At 43.5% G+C, this 8424-nt stretch overlaps 1 pseudogene across 1 annotated transcript; it reads right to left on the bottom strand.

The window, feature by feature from the left end:
* Positions 1-2950: 2950 nt before the first annotated feature.
* LOC308432650 (heterogeneous nuclear ribonucleoprotein A1-like) lies at positions 2951-4148 on the bottom strand (annotated as a pseudogene). The gene has a single exon. The product of its transcript is annotated as a heterogeneous nuclear ribonucleoprotein A1-like (transcript).
* Between the last annotated feature and the right edge of the window lie 4276 nt (positions 4149-8424).

The following is an 8424-nucleotide window of genomic DNA, read 5'->3' as shown; positions in this document are numbered from 1 at the left end:
AAACTTTATTTATTAAAACAGCCCCTGTGTTTCAGGCTGCCTATAGGAGAAATCAAATTATAGGGAACACTTCATAATTCTTTCTACTCATTTAAAACCCTGAAGTCACTGCAGCTCATGGTCACTGTCCTAGTCAAGGTTTTTATTCTTGCAAAAAACATCATGATCAAGAAGTAAGTTGGGGAGGAAAGGGTTTATTCAGCTTACACTTCCACATGGCTGTTCATCACCAAAGGAAGTCAGGACTGGAACTCAAGCAGGTCAGGAACTTGGAGGCAGGAGCTGATGAAGAAGCCATGGAGGAATGCAGCTTACTGGCTTGCCCCCCTGCTTTTACTCAGCTTGCTTTCTTATAGAACCCAGGTCCACCAGCCCAAGTATATCACCACCCACGATGGGCTGGGCCCTCCTTACTTGATCACTAGTAAAGAAAATGCCTCACAGCTGAATCTCATGGAGGCATTTCCTCAACTGAGGCCCCTTTCTCTGTGATGACTACAGCTGTGCCAAGTTGACATGGAACCAGTCAGTACAGTCAAATTCACTTTCCCTATGTTGGCTGAGCCCCAACAATGGCATCTGCATGTTGGGAGCTGTGCCCGACCCTATCAGCTAAGGGTTAGCTGAACTGCCTAGACTTTGGGAATAGGACACACCCTCCAGTCAAGCTTAGATGGGGCCAGTCACAGGCAGATTCACACCTGTGTTTCTATTGTTTTTACTGCTGCCCTTACAGACTCACCCCAGGGAATTTGCATAGTGCCTTTGTAGCTGTACATCTTGAGAGAGTGAGTTGGAGTAAAGCCAAATTTCTGGTAACATAAATAATCGAGTTGTGTCTTTCTTTCAAATCCTCAGGCCTTCACCAGATTCGGAGTAGCTGTTTGTGGTACAGGCACCCCAAATCTACAGAAGATGCTGGGCTCCTTTGAGTTGATTTTTTTTTTTTTTTTTTTTTAATCTAGAGGCTTGGTCATGGTGTTAGTCACAGCAATAGAAAGCAAACTAAACTCTTATTCTGTCAAAGTTCATAGTATGATTTCTAGTCACACCAAGGGGACTGCTACAAATTCAAACCAGCCTGGTCTACATAGAGGGTTCCAGGCCAACAGAAAACCCTATTTCTAAAACAATAGATAGATGTCAGATAGACAGATGATAGATAGATAGATAGATAGATAGATAGATAGATAGATAGATAGATGATAGAGATACAGTTATCAAGAATTGAAAATATATGAATGGTTTTGTAAAAAATGCAAACTAATGATACTCTTCTCATTGAACTTTTATTTTGGAAAATGTTGAAATTTACGTGAAAAATTTGCATGTAATTTTTAAATTCTTACCATGAAGACTTGCCAAGTTACACATGATTATATGTATCCCCAAACCCTCATTGTTCCCACCTTCTCACTGGTATGTTGCAAATACATCTTTATATACTGATAGTGGGACACATAAGGGATAACTTTATTTTCAGTTTCAGAGGTAGAAATTAGGACTGTATACATGCTAAGCAAGCACACTGGTAGTGAGTGCCTGCAGCCCTTTTCAAAATATTTGTGGTAATAATGAAAGACCCTCAAAGCGAGGACCCCCATGTTCCGTGCAAGGAGAGGCGACACCCCAAATCACTCACGAGAAGCGGTCTTGATACAAACACTAAGAGGATTTTTATTCCAAGCGCAATGGGGCCCACAGTCGTACACCACACAAGGGTAGAGGACTGCAGACCCCGAGTGCAGAATTGGGACAGCTTTTATAGGGTTTCCAACAAAGCCCGTGCACCACAAACTAATTACTTCATAGCATTAAGAGCCCATGAGGTGCAGGCCAATCAATTTGTACCACTCCATAGTTTCTAGGCCAAACATTTTAAACTATCTAAGCTCACGCTCTGTGGACCAATAAGTTTCTTATAGTCTCAGAGGTCTGCATTTGCATGGGCTCCTGGGTGGGAGTGACAAATTGCAGTTAAGATAGGTAACCTGGGCCAGGGGGTTACAGTGTGTAATCTTTCCCTTTTATAGTGCAAGCAGTTTACAAAAGCCAGATAAGTGGTCAGTCAGCTCATTTCCTGTTAACTTACTAGGCCAGGAGCATGTATCCAAGGGCCTGTCCTACGACCTTTTACCCAGTTTCATACAGAAAGCAAGTTCTGGAACACCTTTTACCTATTTACTGGCAGAGAGCAGGGTATGGAATTTGAGGTATTTAGGGCTTCTTCTTCTTCTTTTTTTTCCCCCCAGGAGAATTAAATCGTTTATTGAGTACACGTGATAATGGATGATACACAAACTTCATTCCCATCTGTTTTTTATCTGATACCGTTATTCGTTTTTGATATTGCATAGGGTGTGCCAACAACCATTTTATAACCAAATTGTGACCTTGCTTGGATAACCCTTTCAATGGTGAAACTCATTAAGTTACAACAGTAACTGGCAGTTTAACAACACCAAGGCTTTTGAAGGCAATTTCTTCTCTACCCAAGCAACCATAAATACATTCCAAATTGAACTTGGCATTACCCTGAAGGAATTATAACTTCATACTGTTGGGGAAGTTTACCAAGATGGCTTCAGAGTAGACTAACTTTACACAGCACATTAAAAAAAAGACACATTTATTCAGCATCATGATCAGACTATTATATTTAACAATCAACAGCATGGGTAAAAAAAAAAAAAAAAAGTCTACAGTAAAACCTTTTGTTGGAATGCTTTACACTTTCCACAGAACCTGTTATACAATTAGTCACAAATTGTATAACAGCCCTGGAGTTTTTGCCCACACACATGAGTATTGTCTAAAACGTGTCTTCTCTGTAGCAGCTAGGCCCTGCCACCACTATGCTTGGCTGAGTTCACAAATCTTCTGTAACCTGTAGCTTCCCTGTCACTTCTCTGGCTCTCCTTTCCTGCTGAGCTTTGTTCCCTGGCTGTGATTAGAACCTCCTTCCACTGCCATAGCTACCACGGCTGCTGGAACCACCATAGCCACCTTGGTTTCGTGGTTTAGCAAAGTACTGGCCCCCACCACCATAAGGGTCAGAGCTCCTGCCTCCAAAGTTTCCTCCCTTCATTGGCCCAAAATTTGAAGACTGGTTGCTGTAATTGCCAAAATCATTGTAGCTTCCACCACCTCCAGAGTTGCTTCTACTACCACCACCAAAGCTTCCTCCACCTCCTCCGTTGTTACAGCTGTCATAGCTGCCACTCCCGCCAGAGCCACTGCCCTGGTTTCCATGGTCCTGGCCACCACTTCCATAGCCTCTGCTTCCTCCAGAGTAACCAGGACCGCCTCCTTCATAACCACTGTCACTGCCAAATCCATTACAGCCATCCCCCTGCCACCGGATCCACCACCACCACGGCTGCCACCAAAGCCACCACGCCCACTGAAGTTCCCTCCTGGACCAAAACTGTCATTTCCACCAAAACCACCTCCACGACCACCACCAAAGTTTCCAGTACCACTTCGACCTCTCTGGCTGGATGAAGCATGAGCCATCTCTTGCTTCAACAGAGCCTTTCTTACTTCACAGTTGTAGCCATTCACAGGATGGTATTTCTGAATCAACATCTTGTCTACAGAGTCATGGTCATCAAAGGTGACAAAAGCAAAGCCCCACTTTTTCCCACTGCCTCTGTCAGTCATGATTTCTATCACTTCAATTTTCCCATACTGCTCAAAATAGTCTCATAGGTGATGTTCTTCCGTGTCTTCGTTAATACCGCCAACAAAGATCTTTGTCACAGTTACGTGGGCACCTGGTCTCTGAGAGTCTTCTCTTGACACAGCTCTCTTAGGTTCCACAACTCTTCTGTCCACCGTGTGTGGTCTTGCATTCATGGTAGCATCTGCTTCCTCCATAGTGGCGTATGTGACAAACCCAAAACCCCTGGATCTCTTGGTGTTTGGATCTCTCATTCCCACACAATCTGTGAGTGTTCCCATTGCTCAAAATGGCTCCTCAGACTCTCGTCGGTTGTTTTGAAGCTCAGCCCTCCGATGAAGAGCTTCCGCAGCTGTTCTGGCTCCTTGGGAGACTCTGACTTAGATATGACGGCAGGGCAATGAGAGCCTTCAGTGATGCTTCCTCGGCAGCGTGAGAGAGCAGAAAGGAATAAGATAGGGAACATATCCTATTTATGGCTTCTTAGGAGAGTAAGTTAGGGCTCCTTTAGAGTGAGATAGTATTTTTAAACTTCTAACTCTTTGAGGTCATAAGAGGGTTAGGTTGTATTTTTTTATTCTTTCACTTATAGGTGTTCATATGTGTGTATTTATCCATGTGCAAGGCTAAATGTGGAGGCCAGAAGTCTACTGTAGAAATCTTTACTCTGCCTTATTTTCTGAGACAGAGTCTCTCATTGATCCTGAAGTTCAATGATTCAGCTTGAAAAACCAGGATAAATCCTGACCCCCTAACAGGTAAAATTGAAGACCCCTAGCAGTAGAGTAGAGCCAAAAATGTAGGTTAGCCAGTTCAGCAATGCTATTCTTCTATTCCAGGAACTGGATGACCATAAAGAATTTATAACCTCAGGGTTAGGGTGACTTTGTTCCAGAAACTGGCTGACCATAAAAGTTATAGCCGGTTCAGCACTTCTAAACAATCTTGAGAAACCAGGTGTTTCCCTTATGATTCTTCGCTGTTATTTTTGGCATTTTCCAATGACGCCCTCCCTACCCCCTTTAGGTTGTGATTTTTTTCCCTTTAAATACTCCTTTCTCCCAGATACTCGGGGTTGAACTCCTCTACCCCTGCATGGGATATGAGTCTCGGCTCCAGTGCACTTTTTTCTGTTAATAAACCTCATGTAATTGCAGCAAGGACAGTCTCTCGTGAGTTCTTGGGAGTTCACATCATCCCGAGACTTGAGACTGGGGGTATTTCAAGCTACAGTGGCTGTCTAGTGAGCTCCAGAGATCTGCCTGTCTTTGCATTACAGACATACTGTTGGTCCTTACTACTTACATGGATGCTTGGGATCAGAAAGTCAGGTCCCCATGCTTGTGGAACAAACACACTATTGAATGAGCCATCTGTCTAGTCCCTCTTTTCCTTTTTAAAATTCTTTTTCCTTCCTTCCCCTTTTCTTCTTTCCTCCCTATCTCCTTTCCCTCCTCTCTTCCCTTCTATCTTCTTTTTCTTTTTAAAAGGCAGACTTTTAGCTTAGATTGGGCTGACCTAGAAAATTCTTATGTAGCCAAGGATGACTTTCAGTTTCTGTGGTGCTTTGAATGAGGATGGTTTCCATAGCCACGTATGTTTGGATGCTTAGTCATCAGGGAGTTTGAGAAGAAATAGACAGATTAGGAAGTATGGTCTTGTTGGAAGAAGTTTATCACTGGGAGCATCAAACACCCCTGCCAGATATAGTCTCTTTCATCTTGTTACCTATGGACTAGTATATAAAGCTCTCAGCTTCTGCCCCAGCGCCATGCCTGTCCAGTGTCCTCCATGATGAGCATGACTAACCCTTCAAAATGTTGAGCAAGCCACAGATTAAATGATTTCTTTTAAAAGAGTTGCCTTTGTCATGGTGTCTCTTCACAGCAATAGGGTAGTGACTAAGACAATTTTAAGTCTCCTATCAGTAGCTGGCATTACAGGCTGGAGCCATCAGGCAAGGTTGGTAAGCAGTGACCATTAGACCAAAGGTCATTCTTACACCCTTATGAATTCAGGCCACCCAGTGTTCCCTCATAGGTATTCCCTGGATTTGATGGGGAAAAATAGGCTTATAAGTCACTTCCTGATCAAAGTTAATAAGTTTATCATCTTGAATATTATACAGCTCACTTCTGAATCAAGGGGGAAAGTTCTATCCATGTATGGTGGTGATCCTCTTTAATTCCAGCTCTTGAGGTAAGTTCAAGGCCTGCATGGTCTACATAATGAATTCCAGACCATCTAGAGGTATATAGTGAGACACTGTCTCAAGAGAGATGGGAGAGAGAAGTTTCCTGATCCAGTGTCCTTTCTCCCAAGAGGCATCTGAACGGAGACTGTTCCTTTGCTCTAAGCCTGTCCTGGTTGTTGGTGGCAGCATGGGAAATGTCAGGGCTTCTCTTCCAGATCTTTTCAAGTCTATGGGTTATGTGGAGTGAGGTCAGAGACAGAGATATCATCAAGTGTCTGTTTCTGGGACATGTCTGTGTAGCTCTGGTTCAGAGACTATAAAGTTTAGCTTTGAAAATTGCAATAGTTTTAGGTTTGGTGTCCACACTTGTAATCCAAGCATTCAGGAGACCAAGGCAGGAGGATCTTGAGTTTGAGGCATGAACTTTACACAGCGAGCTCTAGGCTAGACTAGAATATATAATGAGCCTTTTAATTAAAAATTAGTAAATAAGAGCAAGGAAAAGTACAAAATATGGTGAAGAAGGAAGACCAACTAACAGTTGTCTGCATTTCCCTCTTGCCCACTTCCACAACAGAAACAAAATTTAATGGAGACTCGTGTTAATGTGAGAATTAACTTCTAAAATATCGGCTGAATCTTGTAGTTTTTTAAAAAAATTCTTCCAAAAGCAGACATTTTAGCTGTTCACTGTAACTTTCCACAAAGATTATTATTACTCTGAGAATGTGAATATATAAATAAGACAATGCGTCGTCCATGAGGGTGCCTTTCAGGTTACTTGGTCTAGCCTACTCTTGTGCGAGCATCCTGTCTTAAAAGTACTGACTCTTCTGTTCACCTTTGAAGAGCCTTTGTGTTGAGGCCTGCCCACCTCCCCCCAGCAGAGCTGCAGCCATTTTGATCCATGCCTGCCAACTATTTCATATTTTGCTGTAATGTGCCTGCCAGTCATTAGCACAGAAAAATAAATTGACTCGGAGCAGGGTCATGCTGATCACATATTCTGTGATGCTCTATATGTTTTAATGTTTGTTATTCTTAAGAAATTCCACAAAGTGTTACATAGGACACATCAAATTAAAGGTCAGTAAGAACTGTTACATCTAAAATGGCTTGAGTTGGAGCCGACCACTGGGCAGCCCTTCCTGTACCTGCGAATGAACTCATTGTGCTTTTTGTGTCTTTATAAGCTGACAGAGGAAGATTTTGGAGGTGTCATAGCTCAGCACCCCAATTCTGAACTATAACCCTGATAGATCAGTCTTCGTGTGTACGTTCAACAAACCATCCCTGTCTGACTGAGATCAGTGCTCATGTGGATTGTGGGGTGACTCCTGGATTCCAACACTTCTTATTATAGATCTATAGTCACACCACACACACACACACACACACACACACACACACACACACACACACACCAGAAGTTCTACGCATACCTCCTCAATCCTCTGTTTCTAGAACTTTCTCCTGCTCCCCAGTCTGGCTCCAACATGAACTTCCGGAAGGCGAGGGCTGCATCCCAGCGTAGAGTGCAGTGTCTGGCACATGACAGACACTGGAAAGCTAAACTCCCTAGATTAAACAGAACTGAGCTGTTGTAGTGAGAGCAAGGGCTGTTGTTGTGATCTGCTGAGAGGTGAGAAGCTAGAGAGAAGGGCAGAGGGGCAGGGGACAATAAAGTGGTTCCTGTCTCTGGGGTCTGCTTGTCATCCAGTGTTATGATGCAGTAACTTGCTCTCTGAAGCCAAGCCAGATTTAATAGAATGCCCTGATGAAGTTTGGAAGGAATCCAGGGGCAGGGGTGAGGGGTGAAGAGGAGCAGGTGGTGGTATGGCCAAGTCAGCAAATTTGAAAGAAGAGCAATGAAGACTGAAAAACCTTTTTTCTTATTGAAAGAAAAGGAGGGAAGGGGGGAGGGGACCAGGGTAGAGAGGGAAGGAGGGAAAGGAAAGAAGTAGGGGGAGGGGGAGCAGAGGAGAAAGGGGAGTAGGAAGGAAGAGAAGGAGAATTTTAGCAGATTATGTTCAAACGACTAATAGGTAATGTTTACTCGACAATTCACCCTCATGATCTTATATCTTATAGCAATTGTGTGAACACAAATGAAATTACACCCCCCCCCCAGAGCCACGCCTGACTCAGAGGCCACGATAACCTACGTGCTACTCTGTGTTTGCTTTTGTGTTAACAAAGTTGAGATTATGATTCTTTCTTCTTTGGTCCAGCCTCACATGACTGCTTTTCAAATGTAAGCATACATTAAAAAGAGAAGGAAAGATGGTCTAATGACCCGCCCAACTTGGGATCCATCTCATGGGGAAGGCCTGGCACTATTTCTGACGCTATGATGTGCCTACAAGCAGGAACCTGACATGGCTGTCCTCTGAGAATCCTACCAGCAACTGAGACAGAGGCAGATACTTACACCCTAACATTGGACTGAAGTCAGGGACCCCTATGGTTGAATTAGGGGAAGGATTGAAGAAGCTGAAGGGGAGAGAAACTCCATAGGAAGACTATCAAACTCAACTAACCCAGTCCC

The sequence above is a fragment of the Micromys minutus genome, assembly GCF_963924665.1.
Source record: "Micromys minutus genome assembly, chromosome: 18".
In the NCBI taxonomy this organism is placed as follows: Eukaryota; Metazoa; Chordata; class Mammalia; order Rodentia; family Muridae; genus Micromys; species Micromys minutus.
Note: the sequence above shows the minus strand (reverse complement) of the source record. Positions and strands in the feature narration are given on the sequence as shown.